Here is a 27,394-nt window from a genome sequence, read left to right as displayed (position 1 = left end):
GAGCCAAGGTGATGAAGATTCATGTTTTTGTCTGAGAGTTTTGTAGTTTTTGTTTTTACATTCAAATTTTACACCTGTTTGATTAATTTTTGTATGTAGTATGACATAGGGTCCAACTCCTTTTGCATGTTAACATCCAGTATCCCAGCACCTTCTGTTGAAAAGATTGTTCTTTCCTCCATTGTATTGTCTTGGTAACCTGGTCAAAACTCAGCCATTATATAAAGGTTTATTTCTAAATTCTCAATTCTGCTCCATGGTCTTACACCAGCATCAACACTGTTGATCTGATCATGTGATGGTTCTTTTATTCTATTGCTGTGGTTATTATTTCCTTGTATTACTGATCTCAAGTTTAATTCCATGAGAAGGTTTTGGCCTTGTTTTTTAAAAAATTGTTTCTACCCCTTTCTGCCCTCTCCCTCTGGCACTCCCATCATCTGATCGATTTCCAGATAAGAAACTAGTCTTGCATCCCTGGAATAAACCCACGGTGTCTACGCCCTTTTTTATGCTGCTGGTGGCCTGCTAGTATTTTGGTCAGGATTTTTGGATCTGGGTTTATAAGAACTTACCATGTAGAGTTCTTGTGATGTGTTTGGGTGTCAGGGTAATACTTGTTCATAGAGTCATTTCAGAGTGTTCCTTTCTTTCTTTTAAGAAGTTTTTGCAGCACTCACTGGTGCTAAAAATTCTACTATAATCATTTAGTAGAATTTACCAGCGAAACCCACTGGACCTGGACATTTCATTGTTCAAAATGCTAATTCAGGCTCCTGTTACAGCTCTGTACAGATTTTCTATTTCTTCCTGAGTCAGTTTCAATAGTTTGTGTCTTTTTAGGAATGTTTCTTTTTCATCTGGGCTAATTTGTTCATATACAAGTGCTCAAAATATTCCTTTACAATCCTTTATATTTCTGTAGGGTCACTAACTGTGTTCATAGAAATAAATGAAATAGAGAACAGAAAAAACATAGAGAAAAATTAACAAAATGAAAAGTTGCCTCTTTGAAAAGCAACAAAATTGACAAACCTCGTTGGAGGAGAGAAGACTGAATGTTTTTGTTTTCATCCATCTTGAAGTATTTTTGAATTTCTCCTGTGCTTTTTTTCCTCTGGCCTTTTGAAGGGGTTTTTTAGGATTATCTTCCTTAATTTCCACATACTTCCCAAATTTCCTTGTATTACTGATCTCAAATTTAATTCCATGAGAAGGTTTTGGCCTTGTTTTTTAAAAAAATGGTTTCTACCCCTTTCTGCCCTCTCCCTCTGGCACTCCCATCATGCATATATTAGTACACTTGGTGGTGTCCCACAGCTCTGTTCATTTTCCTTTGCTCTTTTTTCTGTACTCTTCAAATCTGATGATTTCTATTCATATGTCTTCAACTTTACTGATTTGTCTGCCATGTCAATTCTTCCCGTGAGACCATCTAGTGAATTTTTTTGTTTTAGTTACTGTATTTTCAACATTAGAATTGTTCTTTGGTTCTTTTTTGCAATTTCTCCTTGTTAATATTCCTCTTTGATGAGACACTTTCTCAAACTTTTCTTTAATTCTTTGAACATATTTAAAAGAGCAGATTTAAAATCTTGTCTAGTTAAGTCCAACGTCTTGGCTTGTTCAGGGACAGTTTCTATAGGTTGCTTCTTTTCCCTGCACAGATCACACTTTCTTTGCATGTCTTATCATATTTGGTTTAATAATGGACATCTATAATACTAGAATGTGGCAACTCTGGAAATCAGACCCTTGCCTCCCCACCCCCACCTCTGTGGTTGCTGTTTGTTCATTGAAATAACTCTGTCCTGAAATAACTCTGTGTTCTTTGTTGTGTGTGAGGTCTCTGGTTAGCTCCATGGTCAGCTGATGCTGGACTGAGATTCCCTTAAATGCCTTGAGCCATTAAGTCTCTAGCTGTGTGCAGACTTGCAGAGGAACTCTGTGTGCATGTTGGGGCAGGCCTTCTGTGCTTTGTCGGGGAATTGGCAGCCTTGCCTCACCACCACTGCCTTTCTGTGCAGAGCCTCAGGATCGGCCAGAGGTGAGAGTTAGGGCCTTCTCAGGTCTTCCCTGAGTGTGTGCACAGCCCCGCTCATGTTCACTGCCTTTAGTTTCCAGGAATGTATCAGAGCTTTTCTTGGCTCCCTTCTGTCCCCCAGTTTCTCCTTTTAAGTTTTTGGGTTGGCTTCTTGTTTGTACCAGCTGTTATCACTGCCTCAGGCAACCTGTGATGCTAAATGGCTGTCACTGGTTGTTCTGCAGAGAAAGCTGTTCACAGTGAGGGGGGCTTTGGGTCAGGTCAGATAAATTCAAGACCTGTAAGTGGGGACGCACCCCATGATTGATTCTCCAGGGAGCTGCCAGACAGGTCACATAATCACAAATTTCTAGGAATAGGTCTTTGGGAATGCTACAGGCATGGTGATAGTCAAGTCATGGCTGCCCTGGCTCTGAGGCTCTTGGTTTTCAAGCTGTACAAGGAGTTTGGAAAAGGGGGCCCGATATATAGCAACTTAAGATGCTACAGAGCATGAAGTTATTAACGAGATTTTTATTGAATAAATACTCCTTGGGTTGCAAGCTTTTGGTTGATTTCCAGCATTCTGTAAAAGCTGATTTGACCATTATTGCTTATTGAAGATTGTCATTGCACCATTCCTGTTGACATCACCAACCAACGGAGTCTAATGCAGCCATGTGCACCCTGGGATAGTATTGATAAATAAGGTATTTGAGTAGCTTTCTGACTTCTGGTAAATCGAAAAACTGATGTTTATTGAATAAACTAATGTCCACTAAATAATAATAAAGCAATAATAATACATTAATCATTAATTCATAATGGTATAATCATTAGTGTTATTAGAATGTTAATTATTAACAATAACATTATGACATTTGTTATTATTATAACCCAAAATGTTTACTATACCTACTTCAAAAATGTAAAGTTTATGTCCAGTCAAAGGCTAGGGCTTCCTGTGAAGTTGTTTTTAAATTTGTGCTCCTGGTAGTAGTATGCCCAGAAAATAGACATGTGCTGCTTCAGCTGAGGCTGCCCCTACCTAGTCTCAAGGTTGACATGGTCTGTAGAGGATCTGTGTTCATTCAACCACCAGTGGATAAACAAACAGCCGTAGATCAAAGTATATCAATCCATGAATGCAGAATTCAGGTTGTAAAAATCAAAAGTTAATTATTGAAACCATAGCATTTGTAAGTGTTTTGTGTTTTCACAGAAGTACAAACTTTCTGTGCTGTTAAATTCATGTTCCACTGCTGGACATTAAGACTATAATGTCAAACAGTTAATTAATTTGAACTTGTCAGATCTTGGACAGGATTTGAAGTACAATAAGAGTTTGTTATTGATGAAGAGTACTTTTCTAAAAAAAATAAATGTAAAATGAAAATAATAAAGATGAAATTTGATGATTTATTTCTAACATACTAAGGAACCAGATACCTTCCAGTTGTTTATCAGGATGTATAATGGGCCCTCGGTTAAGTTGCAGAAGAATTTTACAGTTAAGGGGGTCACTGAAAACAGTAGAAGTCATCCCGCCTCTACCTCCCTGCTAACTGCCAGAGCTCCTCCAGCACAGAGGCCACTGTTAGCACCGGTACCTGGCTAATTACAGGCCTGCTCCACCAGCGTCCATGTCCTGTTACAGGTGTCACAGCAGTGGGGCTGCACAGGCTCTTTATTCATGTGCAGTGATGACATGTTTGTCTTGAGTGTTTCACACGTGTTCTCTTTGGATAATAGGCAAGATTAAGTAACAGTTTCTTGCTAACTTCATTGCTCAAGACCATCAGACATGAGGGGCTGAGATTTGATGTATTGTGCATGTGTCTCTTGTTCCTGGTGTCTGACATTTTGCTTTTCTTTTCTCAAGTATAAGATAATCTTATTGTGGGACTACGTCTATTGTTTCTAACACAAATGCCAGGAACCACTCAGCAAAATATTTGATTTCAGTTTTACTGGGTAGTTTTTATAATGATTAAAAGTAACACATCCATGCCAGCGACAACACTGTGCCAGAAACCAGGAACCTCAAAGAGTCCTCTTTTCAGAACTCTGAAGGAACTGAAATTTCTATTGCTCCGTATCATTTAACTTAATTGTCAGCAATAAGTGACTGTTGGCAGGAAGCACATCACGTGGTTGCAGTTCTGTTTCAGAAAAGGTCAGCATGAGGCACGACCCCTGGCCTGCATGTGCTCTGAGGCCCATGTGCTTCGGGGCACATTATGCAATGTTACACTCACTGATTAATGGCCACTTGCACAACAAGTTTTTCATTACCCCGAATGCAAGCATCCTGGGAACAATTAACTTTGTGACATAACTCTCAACACACAAATATGGACGATTCAAACAGAGCTTCAAAATAATGTGCTTCAGAAATAACCAAGTGTGTTTGGCTTCTTAATGTGTACATGATGAAGAGTTGTGTTAAAGCCACTGAGTGAAATAGAGAAACCTAACTGGGCTTTTTTTTAAGAGTGGGAGTTTTATAAGATTGGTTCATGGTGTGAATACTGTTCTACCATATTTAATTTACCTTTATTCTAATTTGCTGTGAAAAATGTCAATCTATTTCACAGTGCTCCATCTCGTGAACTAAATTTCTAATATACTGTAGTTTTGGGGCCATGAAGCTACCACTCTCGTGTCCCAGTGCATGATGGACAGTTACTGGATGGTTGTAATTGAGTTCATATGACTGAAAAGGTAAACTAAAATTCTGCAGTTTGTTAAAGATTTTGAACCTTATCAGTCACGTAGAGCCTGAAGTGCTTGGTGTGTTAGGACTCTTGGTTGTGAGGGGCAGGAAACCAAAGTAGCGTAGGCAGAAGGGAGCTCCATTGCCCCCAGCGTAGGACTCTGCCGGGCAGGCAGCAGCCTGCCCTGGGACACGGGAGCCGGGGCCTCCGGCGGCCGGACGCGCTCTGCTCCTCACTGCGTGTTGCCTGGCATGCGGCTTCAGCCTCCCGCCCTGGTCCTGCAGACTGGCCTCCCCTGCGAGGGGCTCACTGCCGGGGAGAAGGGCAGCTCCCCTCACTCAGCTCCAGCCCAACCCCCCCGGGAGAGGCCTCTGCCAGGCCTGGCTAGGCCACATGCCCTCCCTGTGGCCAAGGAAGAGGGTGCTTTGTGAGGGAACCTCTCTAAAAGGAGGGGCACTGCCTATCTGGCCTGAGAAATCACAGAAGCCCAATGGCCAGCTGTGGATGGCCAGCTTTCCCCCAAGGCGCCCCCTTTGCTCAGGGCATTTCCTCCTGGTGTGTCTGTAAGCTCAGGAGTCCTGCCAAGAGCCCCCAGGGTTCCGGCCAGCGCGGTGCCAGCCTAACTCAGCCCCCTCTATCATGTCCGCCACTCCAGAGAGCAGGTCCAGGGCCTGTGGCCCCTGCTGCAGCCGCCTTGGCACACTGTTCCCAGGGAGGGACACAGGGACACAGCACACGGAGCTCTTGAGGCCCACGATACTCCGTGTCAGAGGAAGGGCCGTGGCTGGCTGGCAGGTCTTGGAAACCCCTGTGTTGACGACTTCCCTCGGCCTGTGTCGCCCAGGCTGCCGCTGGTAGACTTCCCTGAGGACTCCCGGAGAGCTTCAGGGAGATCCTGAGCCCTCGCTGGATCACGCTGTTGGTGTTCTTACAGTCGTCCTAGAGCTGGCTGCAAGCTGAGGGCAGACCCCTGGAAGACACATATGGCTTTCCATAGGTTTAATGCAGGGGAAGAGGACCATTTCTAATAACCAATAATGTGGTTCTTTTCAAATGCCTGGTTTTGCATCTGGACTGGGGGAGCTGAGGACTTCCCCTGTCTACAGTGTGCTTTGGGGCGCTCTCTCTAGACCTCAGCTTACTGGCATCTGCCATGGGGAGGGCTCGGGAGAGGGAGGAGGGGTCGCTAGTGCACCCCGCATTATGGCCCTATCAACTAGGACCTAAATTACCCATGTAGGTAAGGACCACAAGCTGCTGTCAGAGAAGCGAGTCACCAGTGGAGGGGACACTGTCAGAGAAACACACCAAAGCCTGTGTGGCAAGCAACACTAACCCAACTTGAACAAAACTAGCCAGGAGGTGGGAATCCACTCCCACCCAGCTTCAGGAACAGCCGTTGGCTCCGTGGGGTCTCCATATCCTGCACGCCTCCCCTTCTCAGGCTAGCCGGCTTCTCCCTGCAGGAAAGGGCACCCTTGGCTGTGCCCAGCCTGTGTGTTCCCAGCCTCCCACCTAAGAGCAGGGCGATCTCACCTCTGCTCCACCTGGAGACGCTTGGGGAAGGCTAGGTTTTGTCGTTGGCAGCTCTCAAGGACTTCCCGCTTGGCATGAGGTGCTCACCACACTGGGTCCATCGTGACAGCAGGCAGCCATGTGGCATGTCACGGGGCAGTCTGTGTACCTGGTCTCTAGGTTATTCATGCATTTTCTTGTTCACCTTTGCTCTCATGCTATGGCCAGAGCACCAGGAAACTGCTCAGTTGTTACTGCAAGGTCCTTCAAATCCATGTGGCCGCTGACAGAGCAGATATACTTGGTACGGACACACCAATGTTTTCTGGATGTTGTGAGAGTTGTGTTTAATAAAGTGCACCTGGTTCAATTTAGTCTTCACTTAGGCCATGTTTGTTGTGTACCATTTTATTTTATTTCTCAGAGGATGATCAGTGTCCAGTTACTCTTGTGTAGGGCTACTCCCAACCGTTGGTGTTCACACTAAGCCAGGAGCACCGTTTGCCACTGCACACATGAGCATTCTGAACTTCTCTGCTGCAAGATGACAGCTGACATCGGTGGACTTTTCCTGAATAGTACATCCTGTTTCCTAAATAAAATTCTAAAGAAGGGAACACTGTTTTCTTTCTTACGAACAACTTACACAACACCATGCCTGTGTGCTTATGAGACACTTTGAAGTGAGGTGAGATTACCCTCCAGCTCTGCCTCATGTCCGGTGAGCAAAGAGCAAAACCAGAAGGGGCAGGCAGGCTCACAGAAGGGGACCTGCCCTCCACCCCCTCCTCGCCCCCTGCTCTGCCAGGGGTCTCTCCAGTGAACAGACCTTGCCATAAGCTGCCCTCCTGGTGCCTCAGAGTACATTGTGTGAAGCGTTTCCAGACAGGGTGTGAAATCCAGGCCTCAGCCACACATTGAGGGGAGGGGACTTGCTTCCCAGTGCAGCCAGAGAGCCCATACACCCCAGTCTCAGCCTCATCACTAAGGGGAGTGTCCACCAGGAGCGTGAACCTCGGGAAGGTCTCTGCTACCACTCTCTTCCCACACACCACTTCACTGGAAGCCAACAGAGTAGTAAACTGACGTGAGAGGCTCCCAGTGCCCCTGCAAGGGTTTAGGACGTACCTCCCCAGCAGCCAGATGCTGCTGCCTGCGTGTGGGGTGGCTCTGGAAGGCTGGACACCCGGGCATGCTGCTTGCTAGACAGGGCGCAGTGAGAGGTGGCTTGCTGGGCTCAGGCTTCAGATGCGCCCCACTACCAGTGACAAAAGCCTGCATCCTGACTGCACTGAGAATTTAAGGGTTGGTTCCCCCAGAAGGACTCTGTATTTGCAAGGAGGGAGGGAGTGTGTGTGTGTTTGTGTAAGCATAATTTCCTTTTGGTAATTATTTCGTAGAACACTCAGGCCAGAAACTGTGAACACCAAGGGGGCTTCCTTGCTGTGCTCTAGCGGTCAGAGGGTCTCCGTGTAGACAGACCCTGCCCCACAGCTGGGCCCACAGCAATTCTGCTGAGAAACAGCCACAGGCATTGCGTGGTGGCCATAGTGCCAGAAGCCGGGGCCCTTCCCTGATGTGGAGCCCCTGGGGGAGGGGCTTGGTGCTTTGGTTGGAGGCTCTTCACTGCCTGTCACTCACTGACCAGCGAAGTCCCCAGGCTTCCTTTTGACCTGGAGGAGAAAAGTGGTAAAAGATGTAGGTTATTTGGGAGGGTGGAGGGAGCTGTTTGGTGGAGGTAAAAATAGCCAGAGCAGGAGGGCGGCAGGCCTGCGGCTGGGCCCTGCCCTCGCCCTGGCCCTCCCGGGGCCACACCGCCCAGAATGGGTTCCAGGAGGCGCTGGGCAGCCTTACTCATATGTCAGATTCCCACTCGCATGATGTATTTTGCGCACCAACTGCATTTCCATAGAAAAGCATGAGTCACTCCCAGTGGGGCCTCTCCCAGAGCCTAGAGAATGGACGTGGCTGTAGGGGGAGGGAGGGAACAGCCCTCCTGAACCGGAAGGCAGGGGAGGAAGGGAACTTTTACAGCATCTGTGGTGGCTCTTTTTCCATAGGTTAATTTTTATCTGAACCAAGATAAGGTTGGATGGCCTTATATATATAAGAGATCTATTTAAATACAAGGGACTATTTGAACTTTTTATAACCCGAGGGCGTTTTTTGTAGTGTTCGATTTGTAAATAAAATATATTAATAGTTGTTTGGTGGACATTTAAAATGTCCTCTGCCGGTGGCTGTTGTCGGAGCCTCCCTCCACATCGCTCCGGAGACATAAAGCACCCCTTTGTTTTTGTCCTGGGGACGCCCCGACCTGCCAGGTGCGCCCACCCCAGGCCGGGGAGAGCGGCGCATGGCTCATAACAGATGGTGATTCTCAAAGTGAGTACTATTCTGGTGGAACTTAGGAAAAAGATCTAAAAATAGACTCGAATGAGCATAACCTGCAAAAATAAGTTGTCAGCTTCTTTTTACTCCTGCTGGGTTGAAAACAAAGCTGTCAGCATTTCTGCGAGTGGAAGAATCTGTGTGCTTTCTTATTTAGAGAAAGCTTTTTCAGTAGGACTGTAATTGAGTCCCCTTAAATCTTTCAGTGTCAACAAATTACCATCTGTATTTCTAGGCTCTCAACTTGTGGGAGGGGGCGCACGGTGGGGGGTAGGGGACGGGATCGCTCCCTGTGGGGTGGGGGCGGTGCCGGGATGGCTCTCCGGGAGACAGGGGGAGGGGGAGGGGGACGTGCTCATGCGGTCCGACACCTGCGGGGACTCGGACTGCGGGCCATGCAGGCTCAGCCCTTCCAGGGTCCGTGGGGCGATTGGGAGGGGTCCCAGCGGGGCTCCAGTGTGGCCGGCTGCCCCAGGCCTTTCCCCGCGCCCTCCACACTTCGTTCAGGGGGTGGTCCACGGGCAGGTTTGTGCAGCCTCTTGAGGCCTTCAGCCCCGGGTTCCCACGTGTCAGGGGGCTGGGAAGGCCAGCTGTTACCGCGCACCACACAAGGCCTGCATGTGCACCATCCACACACAAATCCCATACACGTCACACACATACACACCACACCATGCATAGCCTGCATACACACTAGCACGTGTACGCACACTGCACATACACACCGCACCAGGTACACACACCACACACCATGTACATACTCGTACGAATAGCATGCATATGCTATATACACACACCCACATGCCACACCACATACCCACACCACGCCCATACAGACACACAGTGTGCTGAGGACAAGAGTGATTTCTCTGGGTGGGGATGGTGATGCCAGGATGGAATGGAAGAGAGGCAGCTTCCCGGTGGGCAGTGCCAGAGGCACCAGCTCAGCTCTGTGCAGCCGTCAAGTGGCCGAGCCCCCATCCCCCAGCCGACTGACCTTCCCAGGCAGAGTCTTGGGGGTTCTGGGAAGCTGCCCAGCTATCAGGCGGTGTGGACAGTTGGTGAATTAATGTCACCTGTGTGTGCCGAGGGGTAGGTTAGGTTAACCACCAGGACTCTTCCCAGGGGCTGAGCAGGGATGGACGCCCACATGCCTGCCTCCTTCTGCGCCCCTGGACACACTTCACCAGTTACTGCCACGCAGACAGGAACAGCACTGCCCGTGTTGCGGCTCCTGCCTGGCGGTCCTGAGAAGGACCACAGTAAACGTGTGGGTTTCTGACCCCACATAGACCTTACACCCTTTCTTCCAGCTGAAGGCACATCAAAGAACCAAAGATTTCAAAATAATTTGAAATGATTTAAAAGGATGTCATCGGCAAGTCGAGCTCCTAAATGTATCACCTTTGTAAAGGAAATGAAGTTTTTAATGGTGTAGAAAGGACACAATACTTCAAAAATGGAATGGGTAGACCAAGGAAACTTCGATAGTCTTTGAACCCTTGGAAGAATGGCTGGCTGGGTGTGTGAGGCAGGCTTACCCTTGGTCCCCGGTGCAGATAGCATCCCAGCTCGCCCAGCCGGGCCCTGCGCAGTGTGAGCCCCATGAGAGCAGGGAGTTGGAGGCATGGGAAGAGGACCTCACGGTAGAGACCATCTTGGTGAGCCCCCTACAAAGTCACAACGACAGGGTTACGACCCTTTGCTGGCGAGGGTCCAGGCCAGGGCAGGGGTTGCATAGCAGTGATGTTGGATATGAAAAGCCACACATGACAAAGGAAGTTCCTGTCCTTTTGCAATGCAATTTCAGTTTTAGGAATCCATCCTGAAAAATCCATCCTAATCAAGGATGTGCACCCAGAATGTTAATCTCTGAAACAAACCAAATCCTACAACAATAGGAAGGTGGGAGAAAGACGTCATAGTCCATGCACTCCACCCAGCAACTGGAAAACACATTGTAGACGTGGGTGTGTAGTTATCACAGAAAACCTTCACTGTGTGCTGTCATGCTGGAAAAGTATGCACAGCAGACTCCCATTTTCATGTAATATACATGTTACACATAGACCTTTTCTGCTTTTTCTACAATTGTATGTTTTCTATTGCTGGTGTAACAAATTGCCAGAATGGTGGCTTTGAACAAAACCCATGCATTATCTGCAGTTTTGTCATTCAGAAGGCTGGCATGGGCCTCCTAGGGTGTCAAGGTGTCAGCAGGGCTGCGTCCTCCTGGAGGCTCCAGAAGAGAGTCCTCTTGTTTGCCTTCCAGCTGCCAGAGGCCCCTACATCTCTGAGCTGCTGTCCTCACCTCCATCTTCAGATGAAGATTCACTGCCCTTCCTGGCTCCTCTGTCCTAACATACAGCTGGGACCTGTGGCCCCATTGGACCCACTCAGGCCATCCAGGATAATCTCCCTACCTAGGGTCAGCTGATTAGCAACCTTAACCACATCTGTGTTTTCTTAATTCCACCCTCTTCCTCAATCCCTGTTTGCAACATAACCTAACATATTGACAAATTCCAGGGATGAGGATCCGGGCACCACTGGGGGCCAGGATTCTGCTCACCACAATAACATACACATGTAGTTTATTGTAAGTAGCCAAGAGGACCCTGAAAGCCAGAAGCTCTGGGCACTTTTCCTGAGCCTTCCTCCCAGCTTTAAACATTCCCTTTCGTTTCTGTAACCACAATTGCTAGGGTCTGGGCATCAGTTCTAACTGTACGTTAATTCAGTCTCATCATTGTTCATCTTGTGGCTTTTACATTTCTATGTTCTTGATTGATCAGTTTCATTTTATTTTTGTTTTCATAAAAGGCTCTGACATTTCTTGAATTTGAAAATATGTCTCACTATTGAGTAACATAATGGCTCAGCTGGGTCTAAAGCTGGGTCTAAAGCTCTTGGGCACACCATGACCCCACTAGTAGCATTAAATGCTACTGTTAAGATGTCCGAGACCCCAGTTCTGTACAGACTTCATCATAGGCCCTCCGTGTGTTGCACTAAGAGAAGAAGAGTTGCCCTCTGTCCCTGCACACTCAGATTCCAAGCTGGGTTCAGAAGGGGCAGAGTGGGAGGGGACAGGTGAGGCAGAGGAGGGGAGGGAGAAGAGGGGAGCAGGGTGGGGCGGCGGAACAGCTGAGCAGCAGTGCAGTCAGGAGAGAGGCCTCGGCCAATCCCACCCCCAGCTGGGGGCACTCAGGGCAGCACAGCCCTTCAGAGGTTCCCTGAGTTCTGGCAGGGGCTCCTGTCTGCTCCTGGATTTCCTGGCTTTCTGACCTGTTGCTGGATGTGAGCTGCCTGGAGAGACGTGGTCATGGGGCAGGGAGCTCCCCACAGGGGGAATAAACCTTGCCATCCTGAAGGGGGGCTGGACAGCACACCACAGCTTTAATGAGGTGCAAACAAAGGCCATTCAGTGAACAAAGTCCTGGCTTCTGGCTTGACCTAGCACTCTGGGATGGGATGTTGACCTTAATCCCACATCACCTGCCATGTTTCCTCATTTCTCACTTCATTGACATGACTCTATTCCTTAAAGTCTGATTTCTCTGTGGGGGTGGGGGAGCTCAAAACTGCTCCTAAATTCATTTCCAATTCTTACTAATAGGAAGCCCTTCCTCTAAGAAGAGGAAATGGCTTTTCTTTGGAGACACACAGGCTTTGTGGACATTAAATAAATATATATGAAGTTGCTGGACCAGACAAAGCTTGAAGCAAAGGGACAGTGATCAGCCTGCCCCCTGGCTTGTTGACCACAGCTGTTTCCCTCTGTCAAGCGAAAAGCCCAGACCTGGGCCACCCGGGATGTGGCCTGAGATGGCTCTTGTCCAAAGCTCTACAGCAGCTTCAGTGCCTGGAACTTCAGCCCCTCGGGGTGTCTGATGAGTGTGGAGGTGCCTGAAGATGGAAACATGGGCTCTGGGGGCTGACAAGCCATGAGCTGTTCTGAGATTATAGGACGAGGCCTTGGCTGTGGTCTAGGCTGATTTCATAGACCCTACAACACTGCATACATTTAAAAGACTGAATAATTCCATATTTTATATGTTTTAAGCATCACTTTTTGGGGCTTTTTGTTGTGGGATTTTTGAGATGGTGGAGCTAACATAAAGCATGTGGGATTGATCTCTTTCCATTCCAGAATTCAAAGAATTTAAGTTTGTTTTGTTTTGAGTTTCATTTAGCCCTTTTAAGAGTTCAGATTTGTTTTCTATAACTTAATCTTGAAGGCAAGGCAGCCAGGCCCTCAGAAGTTCATCCTGTGGCTGCCTTCTGGCCCCTAAGTGGGACTCGCGGCAGTGTCCCCGGGTACACCTCCACTGTGCGTGTCCATTTCCCAGTCACTTAGTGTTGGCAGAGCCCCTATAATGCAGGGGAGCCTGAGTATGGCTCAGTTACTGCTGTGTAACAAGCCATCCCAAACTTTGGCACTCAAATTAATGCAGCCTGTCGTTGCAGCTCTGTGGATCAGACTGGCAGAGCTCGGCAGGGCAGCTCTGCCCCACTTGGCTGCGTCTGGTTGGGCCACTCCTGTGGCTGCTTGCGGCTGTGAGCCCCACCAGCTGGAATGTCCAGGAGGCCTCCATCTCCAGGGCCTCCCTGTAGGCCTCTGGTTGCGCCCAGCCTGGCCCTGCTGGCAGCACTGGAGAGGGATGTGCAGGAGTGTGTGTGAAGCACTTCCGGCCAAAGCAAGCCTGCCTCATTGCACAGCTGCAGGGGCTACCATGTGCTCTGTCCCTGGTCCATCTGGACTTCGGAGCACCGCACTGAGGACCCCCGAGCCCCAGAGAGGCTACAGTGGTGGCTGATGTCATAGAACTGTGGACCTGTGGGCATCGTGGTTCTTAAAGGTTCTGAGGCCACACGGACACCAGAGCTCCCCTTGGGGGACCAAACCTCTGTGCTCTTTGCTCATCCCTGCCATGTGTCCCTTGTTATCTGGACAGGGCCATTTGTCGTGTTCATTGTCTGAAGACAGGTCACCCACCACCCCCTTCCCCAGCACTGCTCGGCACATCTGGGCACACCGCTGAGTAGAGGCAGCACGTCCCTGAGGATCTCAGGTGGCTGCTGGTAACCCTGGAACCAGGCACTATGGGAGGGCGTCCAGGGCGGGCTCCCCAGGTCAGGGAGGCCAGCCAGCCGCTCAGAGGCCAGCTGCTGGGGTGGGGGTGTGTTCAAGGAGCCCTCCGTGCTCGCCGCTCTGGCCTGTCTGCACACTACAGTTTCCTGGGGAGGTTTCTAAAAGTCCTGCTCGAGCCCACCCAGGCCGTTGAAAGCAGGGGCTCTGGGGGTGGTACCTGGGCCTGTATATTTTTTAACTCCCTAAGTTATTTCCACGGTACAGCCATAAACAACCATCATTGAGTGAAGGGACGTGTGTTTGAATTTCAATCGAGTATTTTTTTAAACCTGAGTGCAGGTAAGAAAGGTGCTGGGTACACAGCATGGGGGGTAGTGGTGCAGCGTCATGGGGCACAGGGACAGTGTGAGCCTCCCTCAGCCCACGAGCCCTATGTTTTCCACCACAGAGAAGCCAGGCACCCTAGGAAAACAGTTCACGGTTACTCAGCACATGAGAGGAACAGTCTCAACTTCTCTCATCCAGTAAGTAAAGGTAGAATTATTGGGTTGGCTGAGTGGACAGCAAGGTGCTTGGGGCTCACCCTCAGACCCCACGGCTGTCTCGGGGGAAGAGGAGGAGCAGCTGACTGTCCGTGCTTGTGCTTCCACTTGTGGCCATGACACAGTAGTGGCACTGAGCATTCATAGTGAATCTTATGATTCGTGCAGAATATTTTTGAACTGGCATTTTGGTAGCAGCACTGAACATAGAAATCCAAAAGCCTGAAAGAAGAGACGAGATGAGAAGAAAAGGCAGCAGGAGAGAAGCCAAATGGTGTTCGTGGAACTTTGTATTCCAGGTGGAAAGTTGAAGTCACAAAACCAGACAGATCTCTTATTTTCCCTAATTAATTACAGTTTGTAAAGTCAGGGTATGGGCTGGGTGTATTCCTGTTGTCTCTTAAAACCAGCTTGGACAGCTCCAGGCACCTAGAAATCGTTCGGTGTCTCCAGGTGCGACGACGTGATTCTGTGAATGTGCGCCGGCTGCCCCACGATGCGGTCTCCTCACTGAGCCTCCCTACCTCACCGCAGGAGGAGGAGAGCTCCCACGGCGCCATCTTACCCTCCAGGAAAAGGTGCCACTTCTTTCATTTTTTAAGTAATAACTTTTACAAAAGTACTTTAAAAATTACAAAAGGAAGGTAAAGAACATTCATAATCCCACCACTTAAAATGTGCCACTGTCTGCTTTGCCTTCCATACTTTGGGCAGCAGAGCAGAATGGTCATGGTCTCAATTTTGGAACCAGGTCAGCTGTGTTCAGACTTGCCGCATACTGGCTGTGGGACCTTAAGTAGGTTACTTGGCTGTTTCCTGCCTCAGTTTCCTGATCTGTGAAGTGGAATAGTAACCCCCCTGTAAGGTTGTTATGAGGATTAAGTGCAGGAATGTGTGTAAAGTACTTAGACAGCGCCTGGCATGGGTAGAACCCAGTGCCCTGTGGTGAGCTGGGGGCCCCACACCTGTGCTGTGGGGGCCTCTGCACACGTGCTCCCCCCAGGTGTCAGCAGGTCCTGGGGGGTGACCTTGCAGGACCAGGCAGGCCTGGCGGGGCGGTGCTGATGCTCTGGGGGAGAGTCCACGCCTCTGTTTTCCAGTCCCTGGACCTGCCTGTGCTCCTCCCTCTACCTGCAGAGAGCTGGCTCTGGTGCTGCGCTGCACGCCACCTTCCCACTTTCCCCCTTGGGGTGGTCCCAGTGATCACTCTGGGCCCACCCAGCTGATCTTTGATGCAGAAATGCTTCCAATCCCCTTGTGCCTACGAGGTGACATTCACAGGTGCTGGGGGTTAGGATGCTGATGTGGTGGGAGGGGTGCTCAGCTGACCACAGGAGGAAGCCCTTGGAAGGACACGCTGGGAGGGGCAGTAGGAGGGGCTCCTAGGCAGGGGCAGCCCATGCCTCCCTCACCCACTCTTGCTGGAGAGTCAAGCTCCTGGCTGGCAGCCAACCTGGCCCAGATGTGTGCCAGAGGCTCCACAGTGCCGGCCACTCTCAGGGCGGCTGGGGCCCTCAGGGGACTGCACAGTGGCCCAGTGGCTGGAGAAAGGGACACAGGGCAGCCTGCAGTGCAGTGGCCTGATGGTGGCTGTGCAGAGTGGGCATGTGTGGCCTGTGCTGTGGGAAGCCCGGAGCCGGGAACAATTGGAAGAGAAAGCCAATGGGTGATGGCAGTATGAATGGAAAAGAGAGACCAAATGGGAGGACAAAGGTTACCAGCCTGTCCCTGATGCATTGGAAACTGGTTCACCCTCACTCCTTGGCAAGTAGTGGGGGCCCTGCTGCACCAACCACCCTCCATTTCAGCTCTGCTTTCTTCCCCATGGTGCTGGGACTGCCTGTAGCAATCGGCCTCCTCCCAAGCTCACCAAGGACCACAGCTCTAAAACCCATGTCTGCCCACCCTGTGGCTCCCCAAGCCCCATACCCGCTGCCAGAGGGTATACCACCTGGTCCATGGAGGATGGGCCACTGTAGGGTTGGGGAGAGGGACTGGGCCACCCTGCTGCAGGGGACGTGGGGCACAGCTGTTTACAGATGGCATCTGGGAGGCCATCCAGACCAAGGGCCTGCTTCACCTCCACTCGGCAGCTCAGTTGGTATGCAGAACTTTACCTAAATAATGTTGATTTCAGGACAATTTGGGTCCATTCCCAGATTGATCTCAGATAGTGGTAAGCCTTGTGCTGTGCGCAGTCACTCCCTTTTGTCACAAAGGAGGGTTCCCTATGGACTGGCCTGCTGTCCAGCCATGCCCAGCAGCCCTGGGGAGCAGCAGAAACTCACCTGCCTCTCCTGAAATGCCCCATGGTGTGGCCATGTGCTCCTCTGAGCACCCTGGCAGGTCAAGAGGCCCACTGTGGGTGGACGGGATAACAGGCAGATCCCGGTGTCAGGTGGGGTACATGGCAGGTGTGGCCCCGCGACTGCAGGCCCACCCCACCAGCCTCCTGCGCTCCTGCCTACTCACATCCTGAATAGCCCAGCACTCCTTTCCTTTGGTGTGTCCAGGCCAGGACTGAAGGCAATGGGGGGACACAGAGACCAGAGCCCAGCAGCCGGGGCCTAGCCTCAGGTGCTCTGTGGGTGTGGCATCCAGAGCCTTCCAGAGGGGCCCCAACGGCCACCCACACTGCTGCCAGTGCACTGCCTCCCGGGGCCTGGGGCCCCTCCTCAGCACCCTTTCATACTCCACTGAGCTCTCCCGTGGCCTGGGTTCTGTTCCCTTTTCCCAAATCCACCGAGCATGGCAATTTCCCTGCCAAACCGCAGACATAAGACACAGCTTGTTTCCTGGCAAACACACCTTCTGCAGCCAGAGTTGACTGGCCACAAGGGGGGTTTATCAGGAAGTCAAATGCTGCGCCGAAGTTCACCAGGTTTCTCACTGTCCTTGGAAACGGGAGGGAGAAAGGGGCAGGTGTGTTTCGGAGCAGCATAAGCAGGTTGCAGTCTGTTAACTGTAAAATGGAATGTCTGGGACATGGGACATTAAAGCCACCACCAGTGAGTGTGTGAGGTCAGGACACGGGGCTCGCGCATGCTCGCTCCAGAGGCTGCGGAAGAAGAGTCACGTCATTTCCAGTTTGCATCCGTAAGTAATCACATGCGAGAGACACGAGGGGCTGACTTGGAAAACTGAAGGCGTTTCAAACTCTCTTGCAAGAGTTGAAGTCAGCAGTGCCTCTGTGCTCTCAGCGTCCCCAGAGGCCTGGGCGGCTGCCCCGGAGCTCTGTGCCCAGTGGGGTGTCGTGGGATCTCCCTGGCTCCTGGCCAGCAGCCAGATCCCTCTGACCTGGTGGTCCCTGCAGGCGTGGTCTCCCACGGAGACCCCGCGGCCCTGGCAGGCCCGGGCCTGACATGTCCACACACTGGCCTCTGGCCTTCTTTTTCACTCAGACAATGCAGGGGAAGGTGGGGGTGTGGACAGGTAGCAGAGGGTCAACTTTGCTTCATTGAAGTGTGTTAAAGGATTGCAAAGTTTGACGCCTAAGTGTCATCAGGAACTGCTTGACAGCAGCTAGCTAATCACCTGCCGATCCCCCAGAACTGGCAGCCATAAAACCGCTCTCCAAGCTGCTGTTCTTCAACAGTGTGCCACACACTTTTGCGGGGAAGGACCGGTTCTTCTGAGCTTCCCCCAATCTCTCTTGATTTCTGCTTTTGTAAAATACAATAAACCTGAATTACAGAAGAAAAAAGGGACACGCTTTGCTATTGCCATAGTGCCACTCGCTGGAAACATTCTAACCCCTTCCTCTCTGCTTTCAGGCACCTTGTCACACAGCAGGACAAGCAGTGTGGACGCCGCTGGCACTGCCCGCGCAGGCTCGTCCCGGATTGCCTATACGTGGTCCTATTTCAACTGTCAACAAGCTTTCTATTGATCTTTTAAACCCTGGGTGCTGTCCTACTGCCAACCACAGGGGCCCTCATCAGATTATGGTTCCCGACTTTTCAATCAGAAATGTGCTCGCCATCGGTTCTCTCCAGCAGTGTGTGTCCCTCTCTGGGGACCCCTGATGAGGTTACCCTGCGCGGGGTGGCCTTGCCTCAGGGGCATCTCCTGGCCTCTGAAGATGTTCACGTGGTCAGATTCACTGGCGGAACTTTATTCTCCAGGTAACACTCTGGTTTGAAACTATTTAAAAAGTTCTGGACAACTAGTTTAGCAAGTTCTCATTTTTCTCAATAACTAGTTTGTAAGGTTCGCATTTTTCATTCTCACTGATCTTCTGAACAGGATGGTTATTTAGCTACAGTGGGAATCGTGGTAAGGACTTCTGTCCAAAGACAAGCTGCCGGGCATTCTCTGCAAGCGTCACATGAACGCACAATAAAATTCTGCACTACACACCTGTTAGGAGGATCCTCGGCCCATTGTCCTCTGTCATTGTCTGTAGATCCTTTCCCAACACATAGTCTTTCCAGGGGCCTAGTTACTATATTTGGATTTCTGCTAAGCCAATAATTTGTTTCATTGCCCAGAGCCAATATTTTTTTCTTAAAAAAAATTGTTTATTGCCAAATATGCAAGCATTTAATAGACAGAATGGAATCAAGTTTAATATTATGACATTAGGAATTGAAATTATTTCTCATTGGCTTAAATTACTCATTTCTGCTGCAAGGGATCTGACTTAGACTTGGAGACTTTCATGAGAGTGTTAACTTCAGTATTTTGAAAAGTTACATTTTCCGGTAACGTTTTGCTGTGCTTTGGTGTTGATGTTTTACTTGTCTCAGAACACATGCTAGGATGTGTCCCCTCCTCTGTTTCCTGAGTTTGTGTACTGTGGTGTTACTACTTTGGATTTTTGACAGGGTTTATTTATGAAAGTGTGTGGGCCTGGACTTCCCTCCGCGAGAAGCCTTAGGATGGCAAACTCAAGCTCTCTAATCACTCTAGGGCTGCTCCCGTTCTCTCGGGGAGCTTGGGTGGCTTTTGGTAAGTTGTATTTTTCAAGGAATTTTCCCATTTCAGCAAGTGCCTATTTGATTGGCATAAAGTTGTGCACAAAATTGGCTTATTACCCTTTTAATAACTTTAATATCCAAAGCAGTAACCAGCTGTTCATTCCTGATATTGATGATTTGTGTTCCATTATGACATTTTCTTAATTAGCCTGTTAGGGGTTTATCCTATTCTGTTGTTCTTAAAACACCAGGATTTAGCTTTGTAATTTCTTGATGATGTTTGTTTTACATTTTGTTGATTTCTGCTCTTGATTTATTTCCTTCTACTTTGGGTTTATTTTGCTCTTTTTTTTAGCCTGTTGCGGTGGAATCTTTGTCATTGATTTCAGACATTTCCTCCCCTGTAAGGTAAGCACTGAAAGCTGTAAATTTCATTCTACTACTGCTTCAGGTCTGTCTTGTACATTTTGATATATTGTATTTTCACTATCATTCACTTTGAAATTTTTCTAAATTATTAGCAATTTCTGGTTTGAAACATGCATTATTTTATGTGCATAGTTTGATTTCCAAGTAATGGGGGTTTTCCTAAATATCTTTTTGTTACTGATTCCTAGTTCAATTCCATTGTATCCAGAGAATCTGCTTGTGTATTGTCAGATCTTGTAAAATTTTTGAGACTCATTGTGTTTTGTGTAATTTTCTGTGCGTAATTGAAAAGAATATATAATGGTGTCTAGATGGCAATTAGGTTAAGGTAAATGATGGTGTTCAGCACCTCAATGTGTTTACTGATATTTTTTTCTAGTTAATCAATACATTGCCAAGAGAGGAATGTTAAAATCTCTAACTATGATTGTGCAATTGTTTATTTCTACAGCAAACTATGCAAAGGGACTTCTTTTACGAGATGAAGGGGACCTGTGAAAAATCCCCAGTTCACGCAATCTCGTACATTCTGCCAAATACTGAACATTTTCTTTCTGAGATCAGTAGCAAGATAAGGAGTATACTGCCCCTCACCTGTAGTCAGCATGGCGGTGAGAATCGAGCTGCAGTAGAAAACAGGACAAAGGGGCAGAAGCAAAACTTGGTGGGAAAGAAACAAACTGTCTCTGAACACGGCACGATCACTTACATAGAAAACCTCAAGGAAGCTACAAAACCACTCGTGTAAGTTGCAGGATTCAAGACTAATATGCAAAAATAAATTTCACATTTATATACTAAAACAATTGGAAATTAGGTTTGAAGAAAAGTCCACTTATAATACCAAATAAAATACTCAGAAATGCATTTAACAAAAGATGCACAAGTCATGTTCACAGAAAACTACAGCACACTTCTGAGAGAGACATTTAGAAGACCTGGGTACATGCAGAGGTGTGCCGTGTTCCTGGAATGGAGGACTCACTGGCAGCCCCACAAACCTGTCTGTAGATTCAGTGCAATCCCAATCAAAATCCCAGCATGGTTTTGTAGAAATTGAGAAGCTAATTCTAAAATTTACTTACAAATACAAGAGACCTAGAAGAGTCAAAGAAATTTCTAAAAGCTGGAGGACTGAGACCTCTTGAGTTCCAGACTTCCCTCAAAGCTAAGGTAATCAAGTAGTGTAGACATATGGATCAACTGGACATGATAGACACCCATACAGAGAGTCAACTGATTTTTAACAAAGATGGTTAGTCAATTCAATAGGGAAAGAAAAATTATTTAAATAGCTGGCTATTTATAAATAAACATCAACTTTTACATTGCTCCATACACACAAATATTAACTTGAAATGATCATAGATATGAAACTCCTAGGAGAAAATCTTTGTGACCTTAAGTAGGCAAACATTTTGTACATAGAATATGAAAAGCACAAACCGTAAAAAATCGATAAACTGGATTTATCAATTACTTTTGCTCTTTGAAAGACACTATTTAGAAAATGAAAACACAAGTCCCAGAATGGTAGAAAATATTAGCAATGCCTGTATCTGACAAATGATTCTTAATCATATTATGCAGATAGGAATTAAAACTCAGTATTAAAAGGACAAGCAACACAATTATAAATGAGCAAATGATTTGAACAGATGCTTTACTAAGGAAGATATATAAATGCCCAAGAAACACATGAAAAGATGTTCAACATCAAGTGTCTGGGAAATGCAAACAAAACTACAATGAGCTACACTACCCACCTACTGGGATGGTTAAAATCAAAGACTAATAACCCCTCTTATTTTTTGAACCTAAAGTGGCACAAACACTGCTTGACAGTTTCTTAATGCACCTGTCATGTGACCTAGTTTTTCTACTTCCAGACATTTGCCCAATGTAAATGAAAACATACAGTCCACACAAAGACCTGTACGTGAATGTTCTAAGCAGCTTCATGCACAAGAGCTTGATGTCCATTATCCACCAGCAGCTGAACAGATAATTGCATTGTAGTATATCCACCCACTGGACATTGACTCTGCAATAGGAAGGGATGTGCTGTTGACAGTTAACAAGCATTCCTTCTTTTTCATGGTGGCATGAGACATACTGTGATGTGCACCACAGCATGAATCTCAAAATCATATGCTGAGTGGGAAGGCCAGATGTAAAATGGGACAACTGTATGATGCCTTTGATAAAAAAAATTTTTAATGCAAACTAATCTATAGTGACAAACATCAAATCTGTGGTTGGCAGCTGAGGATGGAGGGCAGAGCATCACAGGAGCCCAGGGAATCTTCTGGGGGCCATGAAAATGTCCTGCATCCTGGCTGTGGCAGTGGTTCCGAGACCATATATGTGGGATTCCTCAGACTGTAAGCTCTAAAGGCATGCAGTTTGTTGAACCATCCCCTCAATAAAGTTTTGAAAAAGCTGTGCTACTTCAGGTGGAGGGTCACTAAGGACAGGAATGGAGAACAAGGTCACCTGGAGAAGCTGGTAGCATGGTTACATGCACACAGATTCACAGCGGTGGCCAGGTAAGGCTCCCATGCCACTCACTGTAGTATGCATATCTCATACCACAATAAAAAAGAGAAAATCCTTGTTAACTGTAAAAAATGGGACACACTGAGTCGTGTTTCAGGCCGAGGATATTTCCTGGAAGTTCTGACAAAGAGATTTATTTTTTCTGTAAAGAAAACTTATTTTCTTTTGAAACAGTGTTCATCCATGGGATTTGTGCAAAACAGTGTAAACCAATTAGTAAGGAAAGCCTATGAAATCCACATCTCTCAGTTTTCACTTGGGTCTCAGAATGTTGGCATTAAACCACTTCTATTCTACAGGTATATTGGGTCCTCCAGGAAGCAGGTGCTCACCTGTTGGTTTACTAGATTTTGCTTTGCAGGTGTAAACTAACTAGTAATTTGTTGATGTTGATGCTAACATGAAGTGCTTTCAGGAAATGGAAAATGTTTTCTAGATTTCTTTTTTTTTGCATGACCCAGTACATTTTAGGAATAATGCAAATTAACCTTGGGCTATTTAGTTTACTAAAATAAGAGGCCCTACTTTTTGTTGGCTTCTCTTTATAAGTCTGTTGAGTGGGAGATTATCTCAGGTTCTTTTCTGATCACATGATTAAAGATCTCCCTCTTTAATTTGTTTCACATTCATGTGATTTGGGCAGTTTTTGCCTAAGGCATGGTTTCCAGCTCGTGGTACAGAATTCCAAATGGTCGTATGACTGGGGCCCCTGGTATTAATCCCAGAATTATGTTACTTGGTATAGCGAAAGGGATTTTGCAGATGTAATTAAGGTTACTCATCAGTTGACCTGAAAATAGGGAGATTTTTTGAGTGAATCTAAACTAATCACAAATATTTCAAGAGCAAAGAGTTTTCTCTGGCTCATCACAGAAGAGGACATTAGAGATTTGATGAGGGAGGCGCTTTTTTGCCTGCTTTGAGATGGTGTGGGCCATCGGACAAGGACCCAAGAGTGGCCTCTAGTTGCTGAGAGCAATCCCTGTAGATAGCTGGTAAGAAAGCAGGAAATTCAGTCCTGCATTTGCCAGGAATGAAAGAGCCTGGAGGTGATTCTTTCCAGAGCCTCCAGATAAAACTCTGGCTTCACCTCAGGAGGCACTAAGCAGAGACACTTGCTGGCTGCCTGGACTTCTGACCTCAGAGATGAGAGATAATTAGTGAGTATAGCCTGGAGCAGCTAAATTTGTGTTATATAAGTTGTGAGTAATATAAAACTCATATATAGCTCTGATAACACAATCAGTAATGTTATTATAATACAGCAATAAACCACACGGGGCACTACGAAGGATGCCTGGAGTGGGCGGCAGAGCCTGGATGCAGAGGCAGAGTGGGCAGAATGAGGTGTGGCTGACCGGGCTGTGGGCCAGGCACTTTGCCAAACATAGTTATGACATGCCTGGTGCTAAAGGAACATGAGAGAAATGAGAGAGCTTCTGTCTTCAAGAGCCTTAGGACACTGTGCAAGGGACAAAAGCCATGACCCGAACACCTGTACAAGATGAGCCCAGAGCCCGTTCCCGGCCTGTGGAGGTGGGTTTGCTGTGCTCTGGCCTCTGAGGCCTCCTTCTCTCCATCCCCTCTTCAGGCCCTCTGTGGGGTTTTGCAGCGGCTCCCTGCTGTTGTTCTCTCCAGGCCTTCCCCACACTCCCCAGGGAAGTCAGGCTGACGGGTCTGAATGCAGTTGTTTGGAGGACCCCCTTGTCTCATAACCTCTAAGGTACCTTTTGCAAGTCACCCATCTTCGCCCCTGTGAGATGCATTGTGGCCCAGCTGCCAGGGGCACGAGCTGCAGCCAGACAGCATGGGCTGGCACCCTGACTTGGCCACTTACTGTGTCACCCTAGGTCAACTATTTTATCCATGCTCTGCTTTAAATTCTCAAATATGAGATAGAGACCTACTTCACTGGATTGTTGTAACACTGTGTGTTGACACAGGTAAAAGTGAATTGCACCGTTCCTGGCATGCGTGAGTAGGCAGTAAATGCTAGTTATGACCAACACTTACCATTCTCTCCCCATCGGTGTCTCTTATTTGCCAACTCTGGTCTTCAGGGTCAGGGACTGCCTCTGGTCATCTGTGAAGCCTCAGGGCCAGTGGTGAGCAGGTGCTTACAAATATGCCAGAAGGGGAATTTTAAAACCCTCTTTGGAAGTGAGTATAAAGCTTGGCTGACAGATTTGGAAACGGCATTGTTGGTAGCGATAATGACAGGGAGAACGTAAGGAAGAAATCTATGTGGGTATGCGATATAATGAGTCCTAACAAATACATATTATTTCCCAGGTATATTTGGTCTTTGTCCGCAGTTCCTGAAAACACTGCAGTCTTAAAGGTGAAATGGATGTTTTGCCATGTTAATGAGGGACTTTTTGGACCACCACCCATGGGCAGGGGCTAGAGGCTGAATCAGCCAATGGCCAGTCATTTAGACCATCATGACTATGCAGTGAAGCCCTCGCAAAACTCCTGAGCTGATCGCTTTCTGCTTTCTTGGATCCTGCTTCTCAGTCGGAGAGAGCTTCTCTGCTTGGGTCCAGGCCCCAAGCTCCATGAAGATAGAAGTTCCTTTATTTGGGACCTTGCCCTATATATCTCTTCATTTGGCTGTTAACTAGTATCCTTTATGGTATCCCGTTATTAAACTGGAAGTGTTTCCCTGAGTCCTGTGAGCCACTCTAGCAAATTAATCGAACCCAAGGGGGAGGTTATGGAAACCTCCAATCTGTAGCTGGGAGGTCAGAGCACAGGCAATTGTCTGGGGCTTGCGACTGGCATCTGAAGTGGGCTGTGGAGGGCTGTCCTGTAGGACGGAGCCCTTAACCCAGGAAATCTGGTGCTGTCTCTGGGCACATAGCATCCGAATTGAGTTCTCCAACACCCTACTTGTGTTCGAGATTGCTTGGTGTTATGTTTGGGAAGACCCCCTCCCACATACCCACACACATTGGAATCAGCTCTGGGAACCCAAATAGAGTTACACAACTATCACTGCTGTGTATCATAGCTATTGTTATGTGTATGTATGTAGGAAAAGACGACATAGCAGGGGGGCTGGAGGAAGCAACTTGATAAGGTGGATGACCTCACAGTGAAATAGGAAGACAAGGATGAAGAATAAAGGGAATGATGGGGACTCTGGAGCAATCTGATATCTTGGTCCAAGGGCTGCATGGAGCACGTAGCACCTAACAGACTTGAATCGACAGAACAGGAAGAGAAAACTCCTGGTAGCAGGGAGACTAGTTAGAAAAACATGGCACTTATTTATTAGCTACTTATTAGCTACTATACCCAAGCCCTTCTACTTTAGAAAGAAAAGGCAATATTATGATCACAGAGGACTTTTTTTTATTGACAACTCATCCTCTACATACATACAGTATCGAACAAATTGTAAGTGGATTGACAGTTATATTAATGAATACAGACTCATAAACATTTACATGAAGCGACTGACTGTTCTAGGTTCTGGAGCATTTTGTGCCAGGTACTTTAGTAACTATGACAAATGTAAAGGAATTCAAACTACTTTAAAATCCATGAGAATCAGCTTTCAAAAAAACATACATGTCATCTCAGCAGGAATTAGTGTGCCAAAATCAGGTAAATCAGTAATTAAATGGAAAAAGGACTCTGGTAAAGAAAAGTTGGTGATAAAAATGTTGTAGGTTAAAATAGGTTTAAAAATTTTAGTAATTTGCCTTAGGATCTAGAAAGGATCCTTCGGCAAGGACCCAGGGGCCACGCCCCTTCTACCCCCAATTTTTGAGTTTGTATCACAAAAGGGTGCTGAATTTTCTGAAGTCCCATTTGTGCATCGATTGAGACAGATTATTTTATTCCCTCCCTGTGGTAATTCAGTGTGTCCCATTCATTTGGGTATGTTGAACTGTCCTCACTCCCAGGAATGAATCTGACTTGATCATTGTGTATGATCCTTTTAATGTGCTGTTGAATTTGATTTGCTAAAATTTTGTCGAGGATTTTTCCATCTATGTTTATCAGGGATATTGGCCTGGAATCTTATTTTATTGTATTATCCTGTCTAGCTTCAGTATCAGGTAATGCTGATCATCTAAATGAGTTTGTAAGTGCTCCCTCATATCCAATTTTTTGGAACCATTAAAGAAGGACTATATTAATGTCTCTTTAAGTGTTTGGTAGAGTTCACCAGTGAAGCCATATCATCTTGAACTTTGCTATTTGGGGAGGTTTTTAAAAATTGATTCAATCTCATTTGTTCTTGGTGTGTTCAGACTTTCTATTTCAGTTTGATTCAGTTTTGGTGGATTATGTTTCCAAGTTTCTTCTAGGTCATCCAATTTGTTGGCACATAATTGTACATGAATATCTCCTATGACCCCTTTTATTTCTGAGTCATCAGCCCAGGGCTGCCGCAGCTCCGCCCCGAGAGCCCATGAGATGCTGGAGGCCAGCAGCCCTCAGGCAGCTGCCCCACCCCACCCCACCCCCAGCGAGGACGCAGGGGCCACGCCCCCTCACGCCCAGGCGGAGCAACCGCCCAGGCTCAGACCAACCGCCTGCCCGTTGGCTCCGCCTCAGTGCGCTTGCGTGCAGCTCGAGCGCCCCCGCAACGGACCCTGAGAACCGTTGGAGCACCTGGTCCGCGCTCCCGCAGCCGTTCCCTGGGCATGTGGTGCGTGTCGCGAAGCGGGAATCCGCGGCTGGGAGGACCCGGCTTCAGGGTCCTGGAGCCTCAGAGCCAGGCCTGCTTTCTGCCGCCTGTGGACTGGGCACCCCCAGCCTCGGTGGCCTATGCACCGCGGGGTGGCTGCCCCGCAGCTATTCTATCTCACAGGCCTTAGGGGCAGCGGGCTGCCTCCCTAGGTTAGCACCCCGCCCCCCGAGTTTGAGGGGGCTGCAGCTTCCCTCCAGACCTCATTAATATTAAAAACATTTACTCTGCCAGTGATCCCCATAACAAGATGGAAAGACAAGTTACAGACTGGGAGCAAATATTTGCAAAACATGTATCTCACAATGGACTAGTATCCAAAATATAAAAATAATTCTCTAAGAACACTCCTGGCTCAGAGCTCTAGACCCACCCGGGAAACACTTGGGGTTCTTCCGCGGGCCTCCTGCACTACGTGTCCCCTTCATGGCACCTGCTGAGTGCATGCAGGTTTCCCAGCGAGCACGCCTCCGCGTGGAGGGTGGTGGGCACACCCTCC

At 47.8% G+C, this 27,394-nt stretch overlaps 1 long non-coding RNA gene across 2 annotated transcripts; it reads left to right on the top strand.

Moving 5' to 3' along the window:
• Window positions 1-432: 432 nt before the first annotated feature.
• LOC130682953 (uncharacterized) lies at window positions 433-25,332 on the top strand. 2 transcript variants are annotated; one of them, XR_008996432.1, is made up of 4 exons: window positions 433-2,047; window positions 18,057-18,407; window positions 19,558-19,610; window positions 24,483-25,332. It is a non-coding gene; the product is annotated as an uncharacterized LOC130682953 (long non-coding RNA). The 2 variants fall into 2 exon arrangements; XR_008996431.1 differs by lacking the exon at window positions 24,483-25,332 and adding an exon at window positions 20,083-21,550.
• Window positions 25,333-27,394: the final 2,062 nt, after the last annotated feature.

The sequence above is a fragment of the Manis pentadactyla genome, chromosome 3 (assembly GCF_030020395.1).
Source record: "Manis pentadactyla isolate mManPen7 chromosome 3, mManPen7.hap1, whole genome shotgun sequence".
NCBI lineage: Eukaryota > Metazoa > Chordata > Mammalia > Pholidota > Manidae > Manis > Manis pentadactyla.
This window is presented reverse-complemented; position numbering and strand designations above follow the sequence as displayed.